We start from the raw sequence: 18,234 nt of genomic DNA on the forward strand, positions 1-18,234 counted from the left end.
AACTTAAGCTGTGCAGCAGCTGTGTGAATAAAATTATTTGTTTGTATATATTAACTTTTAGGATGTTAATTATTTGTATTGCCCCAAATAGCTGGTTTCTACTGACTGTTAATGTAAAATTTTGTTGGAAATATTAATTTGGTATTTTTTACAGCATAAAATATAATTTTTGTTTTTCTGTGCTAATGATAGTGATCTAGAAGATTTCATCATTGCTATTATATATACATTGTAAGTCAACTTGTGTGTGAATAAGCCAAATAATTTTTCTGTGCAAACAGAAATAATTCCGTTCATTGTCAAAACACTTCAGTTCTCTTAATCATTTTGACCTTCCCAACGTAATCATTTATCTGTGTTTTAATTTTTTTCATCAATCTGATCTTGTCATTTTTCCAGAATGTAATATAATCCAAAGTAATTCATGTGTGCTGAGTAATTAAGTTTGACACAATAGTCTTGCTATATGGAAAAATCCTTGTGACAGGGTTTCTTTGCAGTTTATTTAATGCAAATTAAACCCCATATCAATTAGTGTTTTGGTGGCCGTTTGATTTATCCGAGAAAAATATACTTCTCCTGGTAATATTTCTGAGTAATTAAACATTATAACACCATGTTACGAAATCAAGTCTTTGATATGTTGTTTGCAAGAAGCGCCACTTCCTTAAGTGTAAAATCCTCTTCAAACCAAGTACATCATTAATTTTATTTAAACCGGTTCTCTGTTGATTTCAGTGGAGTAAAGTACTGCTTGAGCAGCAGAAGCTTGTACAATCCAGCTTAAACAAAGTAGCTTGAAAAAGATGGATAAAGACAATTATCACTTATAGGGTTTGAGGGAAACATCATTAAGCTTTCAAATATCCACCTGAAAAAATAATAATTCAGATGTCCTGGATCCCAAATGCAATATGTGAGAAGAAACTGTAGTTACTGAATTTTTGTGATCAAATTTAACTCTGGGTCAGGCTTTTGGAGAAAGGAAAACTCTCCTATAGGCTTGTAGACTATACAAGACTTATAGTCTCACATAGAACATGAAGATTGTGATCCATACAATGTTCACTTAAGGGACTGTCATCTCTAAGGAGCCACTATTGACCACACCTTATTTGCAAGTAGTTATCTGTCTGTAATTTGAATGAGTAATTTGTAATTTGAAATGGAGAGAGAGGGAGAGAAATTCATCTTACCTACTGGGAGGTGAGTTGTGTGAAGTTGTACTGTCACTTTCTGTTCTCCAGCCACTGCCCTTTTTACTCAAGTGCTAGATTTATCTGCTTCACATGGGAGGTAAAAAGCAAGAGGGTTTTGTGGTGAAAATGATGCAAAAGTTTGGACAAATACTCCCATGAACATCAGGACAAAATACCCTATACAACTTTGCTTTTTTCCTTTCCTTCCTAAAAGACAAATCACTTCATTGGTGTGAGCTATGGTTGCAAGTCCTCTGCAGACGTGTTAGCTGATAGTCATATACAACTGCAGGCAAATAAGAATCAGTCTTCCTAATTGACGTGCACTGCAGCGTGGCTTGAGTAGCCATTTAATGGACTTCCTGGTGTAGACTTTGGCAAGTAAAGTAAATTGGCAAAGGCAAGAACAGGAAGGGTGCAGTTTTTATTCTTAGATCAAACACACAAGTGTATTAGTGTTTCAGATAGTAAGTGCCAGCCAGCAGCAGCCTAGAAAGCTAAAAATAGTTAAGCCTCAATTATTTAGACTAATTTTCACATTTTGCATGTTTTGGCAGAAGACTGAGATCCCCAAAAGTTTTGTTGAGTCTAAGTTCAATTAACTTCAGTGAGATTGAGGTGCTCAAATACAAGGGTTTGCGCCTTAGATTCATCCTACTGCCTTGGTCTTTTTTTCCTTGTTAGTGGAGTTTCTCTAAGATGTAGCCTGGGATCTGTGACTACCTGCATGTCATTCTTCTCTGAGAGGGACTCTCTTGCTTCATTTGGCACTATGTTTTATCCCTACCTTGTAGGACATTCTTTAACCCCACATCCTCAGCTTCTACCTCATTTCTGTTATCTCTACCCCATTAATCTCTTGACCTGTCTTCTCTCAACTCCTGATGGATTTTTTTCCTCTCATCTATTATATTTAGGTTTCTCATGTGTCACCATTAGGTCTTTCTGACAGCCAGCTGCATTGCTAGCTGCAGTACTAGTCATGGATAGATAAAGATCAGACCTAAAAGGACAAGAGACGCAGAAAGACCAACAACACCTTGGGCACTGATATGCTAAAAACTGCCAACGTGTTAGGAATTTTCTATAGGAAGCCCAAAGAGACAAGGTGGCCAGTGCGAGAAAGACAGTTCTCAAAGCAGTTTGGGGAAAATAGGGTGAGGAGAGGCTGGAAAATCAGAAGTTATACCAGTTAATGTTAGCATTTAAAAGGAGTTGAGGATACATTTGTAAATGACAAAACGAGTTTTGAAAAAAAGGGGTTTGAAATGGCTGTCAAGCTACAGGTCAGATTTGTTTTTATGCTTTATGGTGGGAACTGTACAATTCCTAGACACCAACGCAAGTATTACAGATACAAAGTAGTATCTGCACTGCAGGGGAATAAATGTCCCAATCTGTTTGTGTGCAATCAATCATCTCTAAGAATGAAATGTTAGTAAATTACACTAAAGCCCTCTGCCTCCTTTAAGCCAGCCTTTTCTGAAGAGCTTGAGCAAGCTGTTTGGCCTTCCCTCAGAGCACCTGCAGGTGAATTGGGAAATGCCAGTTCACAAAGCAAATGTCACATAACTCACCTTCTTTCTGGTTTTTATAGTTATGATGTGCTGGAGTATTCACATGTATGTATGTTTTGGCAGTGACAAAGCAAGAGAGATAAAAAAATGTAAGGAAAGCATTCTGGATTGATTTAGTAAATAAAAAATACAAAGCGAAATAAAACACAAAGTAAAAAATATTGTTATGGAAGTGTATGAGTATGTGGGTAAGAATACCATATGGAGCATTGGATTGCAGGCAGCCAAATTCACATCTGATGCGAGTTCTGTGAAAACTCTTGAGGAAATAAATAGTATAAAACACTGAAGAATAGCAAAGGCATAGGAGAGGTCATGAAATCTTCAAACAGGTCTGAAGAGCTAGAACTAGGAAGAAAACAAGGCTTCCTTTCTGTTGAAAAACTAAGAAGTGGCAGGGTTTATGATAACTTTATACATGTCTTATAGTCTTATTTAAATAGCTTAAGACCTCAGACATTAACACAGGAACTGACTGTGCCCTCAACATGTTTTGCTAAGATGCAAGTGCTAGCTAGGCTACATTGCAATTGTTGCATTGTTTTGTTTTGTAGGTAGGCAGAAAGGAGAAAGAAAGGAACTTTATCTGAAATAACCAAACCAAAAAAACAGACAGCCTAGTGTCAGTCAGAAACTACCTTTCCCTGTAGCCATATAAATAAACGCTAAAGAAGAATGTCAAGGAAGATGCCTTCAAATTAAACATTTCCTTGTCTCTATATTATATCCTAAGCATCTATAATAAACAAAAATAGTGGCCAGAACCTGGTTATGTTTTTTACTTGCCTAATAGTAATGGGCTTTAAATTGTTCTTTGAGTATTTGGCTGTCTTGAAGAATTTTGGCCAGAAAATTCAGCTGTTCCTGGTAAGAGTCAGAGAAGAGACAGTTCTTCCATGGGAAGTAGATTTTGGGGACAGGAAAATGAGATAAACTTGGATGATCTTTGTACAAGCAGCAAGTCCCTACATGTTACTTTCTACTGATATTGTTTAGACTAGCCCAGACCTGTATCAGGCAAGGATCACAGGAGTGGAGAGGATGGAGTAACATTTCAATGTGGTCCATGGTATCTCCAGATGTGTTATGTATTGGAAATTTGGCTGAGAAAGGTACCCTTTTTTTCCTTTCCTCCTTTACAGGTAAACTGTTCTTGACAAGGTAACACCAGAATTCACAGTCCTTTCTCCTTCCTTTGCTTGGTGGCTGAGCCTATACATGTGCAAAATCACACCTCTCCAAATCAAGACTGTAATCCTGATGTTAGAGTGCTCTGTACTTTTTCATTGTGTTAAATATAAATACATTGGTTCAAACATGCACAAACCAAATGCATGTGTGTGCAGTGTTAGACAACATTGTTGGGATTTAAGTGTTACCTTGGTGAAAATTGTGTCCCTGAACGGGAACAGTTAAGTTTTCTCATAACAAGTACCCTGAGAGAGCACTATGTAATGATCCGCACTGATGTTTGGCTGGTTTCTTTACATTGACTGATTGTTCTTACAGTTCGTGTTCACCCTCCTTTTCTAATAATTTAATTCATTTGCCTGTATAAAGCCCATTAGTTGTGCTCTGAATTATCATCTGTATCACAGCTATGGATTGGTTCATCTAAGTCATTTTACAGAAGTCTTAATTTAGCCTGTTCTACAGTTGCAGCAATGAATATTGTAGTTTGACAACCAGTTATTTCAAACTGCACACAGCACTCCTTGAATGATGTTCATAGAGACATGGAAAAATGAGTAAGGTAGTTTGATGGAAAAGTCTATATACTATGCTTTTTACTTGGGCAGAAGAAATAAGGTAAACCTGTCTAGGCAAAAATAGAGGGAAGGCATCAGAAAATAATTTTGTGCTATTTTCCTATGACTAAATCTCAGTCTGCTTTAGCTGCTGTGCTAAGAAGTCTGTAAGCACCCACAGGGTATTGATATCACTGGTTCGGGTACTCAGTAGAATTCAGAGGCAGGTTATTTTAATGCAGAGATTGGAATGTGCATTGAAAAATAATTTCAAAATACTGCAGAAATTTTTGTGATGTTTGTGACATGTAATGTTAAGCAGATGATCGATAAAAGTATAATTTGAAATAATGTGTCAATACATTTATAGTGAGAAAGGTTGAGTTTTTTAAATGATTATTTACTCAGTGAACTATGGGATCGACAGACAGTGCACTGTAACTAAAACTAGTAGATTTGCCAAACCCCACGTCAGATGTGCTTATTCTGGGCTGGCACTCCTGCTAATTTAGACTTTCCAACACTAAGACATAGCCCATTACCACTTACAGCACGCCTTTTGTCCTGTTTAGCTTGTATACCATTGGGGGAAAGTGCTCTAAATAATAATGCTTTTACTGTACGTAATACTGACATGCCTGGTTTAGCTGTATTCTGAATATTATCACAATATAAATACTGATAAGTTCTGCTCACTGATTGTACTGCCAAGGGTCAGCATGGTTCTTGTCTGACATGGGGAAGCTGCACACCTGCAAAACAGTCAAATGATACAGGTTGTGACATGGCTGGGAAGGAGGGATTGTGTGTGGCTTAATATTTAATGGGCACTATCTCACAGAGTCAGACAAAGCATTTGGGTTCTCCTGATTTTGCTGGAAAAAAGACATCTGTTGCAGTTGCATAAATGTTTCTCTTTAACAGAAAAAGGTACTGGAGAGAACTTTCCTGTTTATAACATCTATAAATATGAGATGGGGTGTTTGGATTTGCTGTAGAAGTTTGTTAGATAATGACTAGCAGAACGCTGTTCCCTTCTCATCTGTGTCCTGCGGAGTAATTTTGGACCTTTCTATGCCAGCTCAGGGGAGATGTGATGATCGTGTTGTGACATGAGTGATTTCAAACTGGGGTGCAGTCTGGGTCTTTCACCCACACACTGCTCTGAAACTTGGAACTTTTACAGATTTTATTTTTTTTTAATGTAATTTTGTTTTACTGATTCCTAGGTGGTTAGTGCATTCAGAAAGATATATCATGTTAATTACCAAGAAGTATTTGGCAGTCCGTATTCTTTCTCAGGGTGGAAGTGTGAAGTGCAGGACCATAAATCAATGGTGTCAAACCTTGTGCAGTACAGACTCTGAAATATGAAGTGACTAGTGACGGAATAGACAAGAGTCTTCTTTTATAAGCAAATCAAAGCCATCCATGCATTCTCAATGAATGTGAGTTCAAGAGGAAAAGACCTACATTCAGTGCTGTTGGCAGTGATTTTTTTCTTAACACCCGGTCAGCTGGCCTGTGAACAGGTATAATGCACTCTGTTTCCATGAAAAGAAGAGTGAGTCTTATATTCATTTTTGCTCCAAAACTTATTGCCTTTTTACATGTGTAGCTGCCTGGCCACTATTTAAATTGACTTTTTGTATGAACTGTAACTAGGTCTTATTTTTGGTGTAGGGCTTATGTTTCGAGCATCCTCAAACATCCTGAAAAATCAAGTTAGGGCTTATTTTCAGGGAAATGGTGTGTAGGAAACAGCATCAACCCAATGAGGGAAATAAACAGCTTGAGTGGCAGCCTGTCCTATTTCTGGTTATTGCTGATGGTGTCCCACTCCTCCATAATTTTTCCCATGATTTAATCCCTTTATGCATTGCACAGGAAAGGGAGCACACTAGGCCAGGAATGAACTTCTGAGAATATTTCTTTTCTTGGTGTTCATGTGTTCGCAATATGCATGGCATCTGCAAGGAAGGCTTCTCTTGCTCTGTGTCAGGCTGAACTATCCACTGTATGATGTGGCTGAAACAGATATTTTTCACTGCATGTTCCAGGGTTTGGGTCTGTTTAGGGCAGGGATATGCCTGCTGAGACAATTTATAAAGAGCTTTGCAGTGATGAAGTTGTGCTTCAATGCAGAAGTGTTCTGATGTAACAACTGAGGGTGCAAAATGCTGGTGGTCCAGACAAAACAAACAGATTTGTTCAATAGCAGCACTGCATTGCATTTCCCATCCCAAGGATGAGATCTGCAAAAGCCTGAAGCAGTCCTGACATTTCCCATTGTTTTTTTTTAGGGGAATGTGTGTTACACATCTTGCTTGTGCCTTCAAAAATGTATTGAATTGCCTCACCTTTCTTAAACTCAGTTGAGTCATTCGACAACTCCAGCTTCAAAACAGAGTGTCCTTGCCTGAGTCTTAGGATTGTTAGTGATGAATGTGGTAAACTGCAGTAAATTTTCTTTATGTAAATAAAGAAACATATTACTTCCATTATATAAAGTGCTATGAAAAAAAATCCCTTAAGTAAAGTCTCATTATGAAAATTTATGGGACTTCATTTATGCCTGAGTAAATACATTATGATCTATTCAGATAATTCCAAGTGAGTTTTTAAAACATATCAGTGTAACAGCTTTGTCTGCTGCTGAATTTTTAAGAAATATCAGTCATGAAAAAGGTGGAAGTCCTTGGCTGTCCAGGACTGTATTATTTTGAATGGCTGAGCCCACTCTTGGTATTTGTAATCTTTTCTAGGGGAGTGGAAAGAATCGGTTGACTAAATCAAATGAGTAAGCTTAGAAGCTGAAGACCAGATTACAAAACTGAGTTTCATTTGTGGTCTGTGAATGAAGATGCAGTGCGTGGGGGTTTTTGGGTGTGTGTGTTTGTTTGTGCTTTTTGGAGTTTTCTTTGTTTGTTTGTTTTCTTTTTTTCTTTAAAAAGGATGTACTAGCTCTAGAGTCTTGAATGTGACAGGGACTGGGCACAGACCATTATTATATAGTTCAGTTTATTACAAGAAATTAAATTCTGTGCAGAGTGAACTATTTTGAAATTCAAGATATGTTACAGTAAACTAGATTTTTGCCCCGCAAATCCACTTCTATTAGGGTAGTTTAATTAAAAGTAATAATAAAATTTAATGCTGGTTTTGCAATGTCTCTATCAAATTGTTGTTTTCATCCCAAACCAGCATGATAAAACTCTAACGATGATTAACCTTTTTATGTTAACATCAAGCAGCAACTCTAATTAAGAATCTGAGTAACTTACATCATTATTTAAATGACTACGTATACACTATAACCTGTGAAAAATGTGGCAAATCTAGTGTGAAGGTCATATTTTTTTCCAAAGTAATTTAAGAAAAACTATGTATGATCAGAACTATAATGCAGCTTTCATTTAAAGGAACACTAATTGGATTAAGATATGATGACACAACATGAGGAGAATGGAGCAATGTTAGAAGCCTATAAAGAGGATAAGTTATCTGATCTGTCATGCAGAGAAATAATTATTCATTAGATACTGAAGTGATCAGACAGCAATTTTAAAGCAGCCATGAAAAGATTGGGTGTTTAGTTTGTTTCTTTTCTGCACACTTGTAAGATTATGGACCTCAAAGACCCTGGATATATGGAACCCAAAAAGGAACAGGACATGTTGGAGAAGGAACAAGACATTAATGGGGAACAGCTGTGTTGCTGGCCTTGGTCTAGATGCAGCCTCTAAATTGTCAAATTCATAGATGTCTGCTTGCTGAAACTTATGTGCGGGGAGCAGTCACACTGTGATGGCTCACGCTGTGTTCTACGCTTTTCAGCAGGCATCTGTTGTTGAGTGCTGATCCTACTGGTTTTCCCCATTGGGACCAATGCCAGCTGTGCCTTAGCAAACAAATCCCCTTCCTCTCTCCCTCTTTGTATTTTATTAACAAAAATCAAAATAGGAAGCTTGAGGATTAGTTAAAAAACAGGAAAAAAATGATTTGGGGGAAGAGGAGGAAAGGATGGACAGATATTTCAATAGAGCACCTCCTCTGCTCCCTGAGGGCATCAGAGGATGGGAATGAACATTGCTCTGTTGTCCTCTGCCCGTGGACATGACAAAATAGATGAATTCAATCCTCCTTCAGCATTTCTCCTGGAGAGCCCTACACCATGATGGAACCTCTGATGGGGAGGGAATTTATCGAAGGGTAAGGGCAAGAGTGCAATGGCAAAGCACAGCCGGTATGTGAAGAGATTGTGGAGGAGCTGGCAGAGAGGCTGCAGGCAGGTGTGTTTGGAGTACATGTGCACTGAGGGCTCCTTTTGGCTGCCAAAGGGACTTCTCTCAGAGCTCCTATCGCCTGTGCTCTGAACATGCCAAGGCAACTGCCCCATGGAGAGACTCTTCCATTCCTGTCTCTCCTGGCTGTGGAGTTGGCTCAGGGTGTGTACTTGCCCACCCCAGTGCCACATGGGCCACCTCCTGGCACCGACACATCCATTTATATCTGGATGGGACAGAAGAAAAAGGAAAAGGTGTGAGCAGAGCTCAGCCACACAGAGCCACTTGGAGGGAGCTGCCTGGCGTTCATGGGACCCAGTGAGGAGGAGTGTGAGTGATGTCTAGGCAGACTTGCAGGGCAGAGGTACATGTTGCTGCTGGGGGTAGGTATGGCAGCGGTTGAGGAGACTTTGCATATTATGTGAGGGTTGTGAAATAAGGGTGGTTGCCAGATTCAGGGCTGCGCTCGTCTCCTGGAGCAAGCAGTGGGGCGTGCTGCAGGTAGGGTGCCCTGTCAGCCTCTGGACTCAACCCCTGTGGCAGCCTTCGTCATTTAAACCATAGTCTTCTGCCTCCTGGAGTTCTTCAGTAACTTAAAGTTATTTCCCTTCTCTTGATTACTGATCTTTATACATAGAATACACCCATATGTGATCTTCCATGGGTGAATATTACTGGATTTGAGAGTTAACAAGGAAAAGAGTCCAAGTAAGGTTTTGCTTATATACCTTCCAAGCTTCATAACCTGTCCATCTCAAAAAGAAATCAGTTTAGGATTACTTTTTTCTTGATGTCCTTCTCTTTTTTGCTGTTTGTTTTTGATTTGCTCCCTATCTAAGAAAGGTCAGGAAGACCAAGGCTGGTTATTTTGTTTGCAGGACCCTCTGAAGTACTGCAAAAATTTGTTCGCAGCGAGGTATTATCCCATCTGTTATCAAGATCTTGTATTAAACAGGTTTAAGCAGAAATTCAAACTAAACAAAGAATTTGAAATAACCTGACTTAACAGCCTTTCTCTTCAGTGAGAAGCTGCACAGATCAGAAGCCACTGTGCTTTATTCTGTCATGATTTCATGCTCTCATTATTTTTCAGTTATCCAGCAAAACGTGAGTAATCTAGAGCCAATATTTAATGTGGGGAGAAAGACCCTTCATGATCTTTTATTTATCCTTCTAAGCATCCTTCATTCTTCATAATGAAGGAATAAAAGACAACAGCATCTTTCTTGCCTGCTTTCTGCGACATTAGTTACCTCTCTACCTGTTTCTTTTTGTGGGTACCCGAAAATGTTTTCCCTTCAGGCTAAGTTGTGCAGGTGATCTTTTTTTCTTTCCTCCTGGGTAAGAGTAGTTCTAAAGTTAAGTGCAGACAGAGTTCAGTGTTGATTAGCAGGTCAAATACCTTATCTCATTGTGGCTTTGTTTAGGATTTTGAGACCCTACTCATTTTGTTTGTTGGCTAAAGCAGCAAACTCAGAGATGACCATTATTTGGATGCATCACTATGGTGATTTGTGAACACTAAGAAAAGTTTGGTTTATGTTGAAAGGAGTGTTACAGTTTTGATTAAACTACCAGCATTTCTGATGATTGCTTAAATATATTTAACCATTTGGCTCATTGTCAGTTTTTCCATCCTGCTCAAATATAAACTGTGACATTATTGGATTTAATAAGAAAAGAAAAAATACAATAGAACAGTGTATCTAGTTAACTGCTGTAGTTTTTCATTAAATTATTTGCCTTTTGTTCTCTTGGTTACTACAATAAATTGACTGTGAGTATGTGTTTGTCTGACATTGGTTTTGTTCCTTTTCCCTTTGTTAGTATTTCTGCTCTGTTGATATATTTTGTATTTTTTCCTAGCACCTTGTGTTTGTCAGCCTCTGCATATTTCTGTCTCATGTAAAGCATGGGTAATTTCATTTTTTTTAGGCATATGGGGGACCTAGGATGCAAGGTCCCTTCTAAATTAACAAGGAAAGACAGCATCATCTCTCATTTTAACAGACTTTAAAGTAATCTGCTGAATTACTGAAACAAAAGTAAAATAAACTTTCATTTAGACTTTTACCTGAAAGTTCCTATTGATTACTTTCCTTCTTTCTCTCTTAGACTTACCTTAGTTCTTCCTTCTGTTTTCTTTAATTTCTTAATAGTTAGGGCCTATGGGATTTTTTTTTTTAAATTTTTTTAAACTTTTTTTTATTCTGCATGCAAAGTTATATGCATAGAGCAGGTTTTGTGTGGAAGAAGTTAGAGATGCACCTAAATCTGTCTATATTCAGAAAAGCACGTATGTACTTGTCCTCATGATCCTAATGGATTTTATGCATTATGGCCACCGTTCTATTGTGGTCTTCCTACTTCTGTCTTAGAGGCTTTTCTTCAGAAACCGTGTCTGACTTGGGGATGTTGTTGTTGATGTTTAGTCTTAATACATCTGTCCTGTTAATGCAACCAGAAGGTCTGACCTGCATGTCAAGTGCTGGATTCTAAATTACTTCTTTGCCACACAGGAACATTGGTGCCATTATGCTTTCCCAGCAGTGCTACTCTTTACAAGTAATTTCAGGTTTTAATATAATTTTCTAATTGAATATTTATCAGATGCCAGGCCAAACTTGTGTAGAACATCTGCAATTAAGTTTTAGAACTGATGAAATCATCTACTTGCAAATAGTGTAAAGGAATTCTTTATTTTTTATAAGTTAACAAATTTTTTATTATAAACAAGTCAAGGGGATGTGGAAGATGTAGTTCCGTGATGCCATCAGATTATGTTGTTGCCAAATTGAGCTTTGCTGGAATTCGTGTTGTGGTTTGGTTGGTTGGTTGCTTTTTAAATCTTATTACACAGTGGTACCTGTGAAAGCAACAGAAAACAATGCTGTAACATATAAGATTTTAAAAGAGCACTGTTTTCACAAGTGCTTTAGTTGTTCTCTGGTTGACATCTTATCAAAAGACAGGAAATCCTGACTTAAAAGGAAAAATATCTTTTCATCAAACTGAAATTAGCACAGTGTCTCTTATTAAATGGGGAGAAGAATCATTGGAGCAAGTAATACATTGCCGGTACAGATATGTTTTAACACTAATTCTACAGAACATCAGCAGGGACAGTGAAGTAATAAATCAGGACTGGAAACATTTAGAAATATGGTCACAAAAAAAAAAAAAAAAAAAAAGAAATTGGAAAACTGAAAACTGCTAGACTGCTAGCTTACATACACACTTGTGACAGTTTTACTTGATACAACTTCAGAAAAGTGATTTTCAACACAGATATTTGGTAGGAAAAGCCTGAGACACAGAAGTACTGAAGGTGGTCTGAGAATAGGAAAAACACTGTAGACTTGAATTTACAATAAGACATACTGATGGGAAAAAAATGTGACTATTCATGCGTTATCAGCCCATCTTGGGAAAAAGATAGTTGATGCAGTGATGGAATTGAACTGAATATATAAATAGTTTGGTTCCGGACACCATTTCTTTGGTATATTGTCAATCTTGAATGAGCCTAAGGGAAAAAACATATTTGGGCTAGATGGCTGGAGGAGACCAGCTTGTAAGTGAAGACTAGCAGAAATTAATATTTGCTTAAACATTATTTAACTTTATTATAAAAGAAGGAAAGACAGAAATACAACACTACCTGAGACAGAAATCAACATTACCTGAGAGAAACACATTCAAGTGCACATTTGATGTGCTTTTCTGCCTGTGAAGCTTCTCACCTATTGGAAGGAAATGCTTCAGGAGGTCCTGCTGGAGTTGTACATCTTTGGTCTGCTGTCAGTCATCACATCATTTGTAATGCAGCCATTGAGCCCTGCATTGTGCAGGAAACTATCTTGAGGAGGAGTTGACATGTGCTACCAATGGCATGTTTAAAAAATAGATCCTGCACTGTCTGCAGACATATAAGTTGTACCTTTCTGCAGGGTCTTATAAGTTATTAAAAGGCAGTGTAAGGAGTAGGAACTAGAAGAGATATATATCCAGGTGGCATGGGCTGATGAAAGCAAATGGATCAAGGACATTGAAGGCCTGAGCAATTCAAGGAAAGAGTGAGACTCCCTAGACATCTGCTGTAAATAGCCAAGCTTGCTTTGTTTTCCAGGCCATTTAATTTAATGAATAATGATTTTTTTACCCATAATTGTGACTGATAGCATACCTCTTTGTCCTGAGGCTGAGACCAGATGATGTTATTTTTACTGCAACATTGCAGAGGGTACCTATTATTTTAGTTCACTTCCTAACTAATAGGCAAGTTATCTTTGCAGTAAATGAGGCCTGTAAATATTGCATTATAATATGCTAGAGCCTCTGCTGTGCAAAGACCCAGTTTCCATGCCATGGAAAGCATGTGAAGGAAACGGTATTAGACCTAGAGATGGCATAGCTGACTTCTGTGTTTCATTTCCAGTGACCCTTCTTTCAAGGATCAGGGAAGAAGAGTGTCATAGTATATTCCCTGATTTCTGCCGTGTGGAGTAGGACCTGTATAGCTACCTTCATGAAAACCAGAAGACCTCCCTTCTGCCAATTGTGTCCGACACTTGGGCCCCACTCACCAAAAGGCTGTTTCCTGTCTAGCATGGTGAGAGGCAAAGACTTGAAAAGACATGGTGTTGTCTTGAGGACCTGAAAAATGGAATCCTATTCCGGGAGCAGGATCTCTTCTTTCTGTTCTCTTGCTTTCACCTCTCTCTGCAGCTAGGGGCATGAAAGACAAATGCTCCAAGAAGTCACTTTTTGTTGATGTTGTTTGTGTTTTAGATCTGCCTCATTTTGCCATTTACAAAATCAGAGAATCATAAAAGTGGTCTGGGTTGGAAGAGACCATAGGGATCATCTAGTTCCAACACCCCTGCCATGGGGCGGGACACCTTCTGCTAGACCAGGTTGCTCAAAGCCTCATCCAGCTTGGCCTTGAACACTCCCAGAGATGGGGCATCCACAGCTTCTCTGGTCAAACCTGTTCCACTGCCTCACCACCTTCATGGTGAAGAATGCCTTCCTTATATTTAATTGAAATCTGCCCTATCTCAGTTTAAAGCCATTACCCCTTGTCCTATCACTACACTCCCTGATAAAAAGATTCTCCCCATCTTTCCTGTAGGTCCCCTTTAGGTACTGGAAGGCTGCTATAACGTCTCCCTGGAGCCTTTTCTTCTCCAGGCTGAACAACCGCAACTCTCTCAGCCTGTCTTCATAGGAGAGGTGCTTCAGCCCTCTGATCATCTTTGTGCCCCTTCTCTGGACTCACTCCAACAGGTCCATGTCCTTCTTACATTGGGTGCTCCAGAGCTGAACACAGTACTCCAGGTGGGGTCTCATGAGAGCAGAGTAGAGGGGCAGAATAACCTCCCTTGACCTGCTGGCCATGCCACTCTTGACGTAGCCCAGGATACGGCTGGCTCTCTGGGCTGCAAGTGCACGTTGCTGGATCATGTTGAGCTTCCCATCAACCAACACCCCGAAAGTCCTTCTCCTCAGGGCTGCTCGCAATCCGTTCTCCACTCAGCCCATATTTGTGCTTGGGAGTGCCCCAACCCCTGTGTAGGACCTTACACTCGGCCTTGTTGTACTTCATGAGGTTCACACAGGCCCACCTCTCAAGCCTGTCAAGGTCCCTCTGGATGGTGTCTCTTCTGTCCAGCATGTCTACCACACCACACAGGTTCGTGTTGTCACCAGACTTGCTGAGAGTGCACTCAGTCCCACTGTCCATGTCACCGACAAAGATATTAAACAGCATTGGTCCCAGTACTGACTCCTGAGGAATGCCGCTTGTCATCGAGCTGCTGACCTCAACTCTTTGAGTGCGACCATCCAGCCAATTCCTTATCCACTGAGTGGTCCATGCATCAAATCTGTGTCTCTCCAGTTTTTAGAGGCAAGGATGTCGTGTGGGACAGTGTCAAATGCTTTGCGCAAATCCAGGTAGCTGACATCAGTTGTTCTTCCCTTAAATTAAAAAGATACAAAGGATTCCTGTGGCAGTAGGAGAGTGGACTGGAGACATTGAAATACCTTCAAAAGGCAAGTCTGGGACATAAATCCTTGTCTCTTCACTGGGCTTCACTTCAAACTGCCCCAGCTAACCTCTTAGTACATTAGAGTCTAGGAACAGTGATTGTCCCTGTCTCTTGTGTCCCCTAGAAAGACTGATATTTACGGCAGCCTCATCTGTGAATATTTTCCTCTGCTTCACTGGCACCAGCCAATACACACATATATAGTTAACATAGACTCATTACAGTTAATTTGTGTTTATCTTGCTTTTATCTGAGATCTAAAGAGCTTGTATGCCTGAATGCTTATCTTAATTTTCTTTTTTCCTTCGCAACTGTCAACATGGATTGCTTATATCATAATTCTAAATAACATTATTGATATTTTACTTTTGGACTGATATGACAAAGGCAAAGAAAAGGCTATTATTTTATATCCTAGGGAATCTAGTTACTCTAAAATATGGAAGTTTTCTATTGGAAAGGTGATAACCCCTGAGCTTGTGAGTTTCATCAGAAATAAATCAAAAACTTTTTTTTTTTTTTTTAGGCAAACTCAGACTTTTCCCTTTCTGAAGAAGACAGTTTAACATAAAATGCTCAGTTTTTAGCTGAAATGTATTTCTAATCAACGGTTTCAGCTTTTAATGCAATTTCAAAACTGAACTTGTAGTTATGTTTTTAAATGTCAGCTTTGTTCTAAAGGAGAATCTATTCTGCATGGTTGTCATTAGAATGAAATACAATAGTGAAAAGTTCTTAGATCAACTGAGATCACTCATAAAAGTCTCATTTTTTTAGTAGCATTGTTACATATGCCTATTTTTTATCTGGCTATTAGAGTTTCTACGTTAAACATCTATTTGGAAATAATTTTAAGGAATGTTTTGCTTTAATCTTACTCTATTTTTCTTTATCCTAAAGTAGCGACGTAAGTCTTTCTTTGGTAATGTTTTGGTGTGTTGATGTTTCATGGGGTCACAACTTGAGATCTTAAATAAAGAGCTTTTTTCTTTTTTTTCCTTCTATGATGTGTTTTGAAACATCTGCTTTTTCTGTGGATTGTCTGAGTCTGACTTAATCATGCATTAAAGTGGGTTTTGTTTAATAAACTTGTATGAAGAAGGCCTGACATGTACTGAACATCATTACAGGAAAAATGTTAAGAAGCTTTGATGTCCTGCATCATCATGGAAGCCTTAAAAATAAAAGGGGAAATAATGTTTCTTACAGCTTCTTGCCTTGATCTGGTTTGCTCCCATAAACATCAGTGGCAGAATTCCCATGGTCTGCAGAGCAGCCAGTACGGAGAACTCTGAGTGTGCTGAAAGGAGTTTTCAGATGCACTAAATGAGCACAAATTGATCAGCTAAGTGCCTGGTATCACTGAGGGAAGTGGTGGTTGCTTAAAGGTTTTTTAGACAAACAAGACTCGTGCTTCCCTATCTCTCATTCACCTTTTCAAACCAGTGACTGTTGTAACTTTCCTGAGCAGTTGTGAGAGGTTTGGGGTGTTATCTTAGACACATTTTGTGCAGAAGTTGTAGCTGTTGTCACCCATAATCTTCTACCCTACAGCAAACTCAGTAAGAGTTGTTGGTATGTATGCTCGCCCCCTCAGCACAGTTCCATTTGCAGTGCAGTTTGTTTGCTCAAACCTAGCATCAGTGCCTGTTTTCAGCCCAGATGCTTAAAACCAAAGCTTTGCATGGGCGTGAGAGAGCTGTAAGTGTATAATACATTCTCTTCTACTGCTCTGTGGTAGGGTAGGAAGCACAGTAGAAAAAAAAAGAGCTGGATATGGTGAAATCTTACACCACTGCAGCAAGGTCGCTACAAAACATCTGCTAGTACTTTTAGGACAAGCTGTAGAAGAACTGGATTATTTACTGTATTGTAGGTGAGATTATTGATAGTGTGTAACACTGCAATTGATCATATAGCTGTTGTCGTGTATTGGTAGAAGTTTATGTCCACTTGGTTATTAATTGGGCATATCTGTTGTATTGTCCTAGAGACGTTGGGACATACTTAAACAGGATTGAAATCATGCATGCCCTACCCTGCAAATAAATTTTGTCATTACTTACATCAGTCATGTTCCTTTTATGTTTCTTCATTTCTTGTACATGTTTTCCAGATATAAACTGATTAACTTAATCATGCAAAAAAAATCATGGATATATCTAAGGAATCCCATTCTGTGAAGTGCCATTGTGATACAGCCCTGGCCCACATGAGGATGAAGAATGAGCAACATGTCAGTCCCCTTTCAAATGATGCTTAACCTGTGTTTTTCCTTCTGTTGCCTCATCTACTGTAATTTCAACCTACTACCAAGTCCAGAAGCTTATACTACAGTGTGAGGCTTAATTATACCCATCTGAAGAAAAGTGCCGATGAATCAGCTCTTCACCAGGCTGAATATTAAAATGGCTCACAATAAGATATTTGCTGCATTTACAGATGTAACTTCTGTTGCCCAGCAACACTGGGAGAAAAAGCGAACAGAGAATGCTGCTCTTCAGTAGTGGTGGAGTGTACTGGTGCTTCGTCGTCATCACAGTGGTACTCTGAAATGGAAGCCCACTGCTACTAATCCAGGTTTCTGCTCAGATGAACACATCTGCTTTCTTCTGGACTTGTTGACCTTTGCACAAGACAGGCATCATTAGCTAAAATATCAATCAGCCGTAGAAGGACTTGCACATATTGCTAGTTGTGTAGCCAGCCTTTCCAAGGAGAATGCATGGAAGGGGAGTTGTCTTTGTAGAAAGCTCATTGGATTTTGAGGACTGTTGGTGCCTCTAAGCACTCATGCTTGCTGTTGTCTTGTAGCCACCTGTCAGGGTGATGAATAGTTCATCATAAATATCAAACCTGGATCTATCTGGCTGTGACTGAAGCTCACTAATTTTTATCCTTCCACCCCCCCTGGAGGACAGACCATTTTTTCCTTCCTCCTTGCAGCAGCTTTTCGTGTTTTGGTAGTGTTATCATCTTCACCTCTGTCTGCTCTCTGTGTATTTTGCATCCCTTGGACTTCGTAGCTCACTCTTGCTAGACTTCTGATCATTCTCAGTGTTTTCTTCTGGTTTCTGCCCAGATGGTCTCCACTGCTGTTGACAGCTACTCCAGCTATGACCTTACATGTGCTGAGTGTGTGCTGCTATTTTGCCACTTGCTGCAGAGCCCAGAAGGACCTGCTGCTGCCTGCTCAGTTTGCAGGGCTGCGCACCCACATGGCACCTTCACCAGCCATGAAGCACGTGCCGGTTGTGGTGCCTGGGTTCATACCTCCTGTGTAGAGTTCCTGCTGCTGGACGACACAGCGGGTGGGTCACTCCATGTGTCTGGGGCACCCTGTCAGCTGTAGCCCCACGGTGGGTGAAAGC

At 39.4% G+C, this 18,234-nt stretch overlaps 1 protein-coding gene across 3 annotated transcripts in view; it reads left to right on the forward strand.

The window, feature by feature from the left end:
- The window catches only part of SLC35F3 (solute carrier family 35 member F3), a 179,407-nt gene that overhangs the window by 14,558 nt on the left and 146,615 nt on the right, over window positions 1-18,234 (forward strand). The gene's annotated exons all lie outside the window — the stretch shown is intronic.

Source organism: Columba livia, chromosome 3, assembly GCF_036013475.1.
Source record: "Columba livia isolate bColLiv1 breed racing homer chromosome 3, bColLiv1.pat.W.v2, whole genome shotgun sequence".
In the NCBI taxonomy this organism is placed as follows: domain Eukaryota; kingdom Metazoa; phylum Chordata; class Aves; order Columbiformes; family Columbidae; genus Columba; species Columba livia.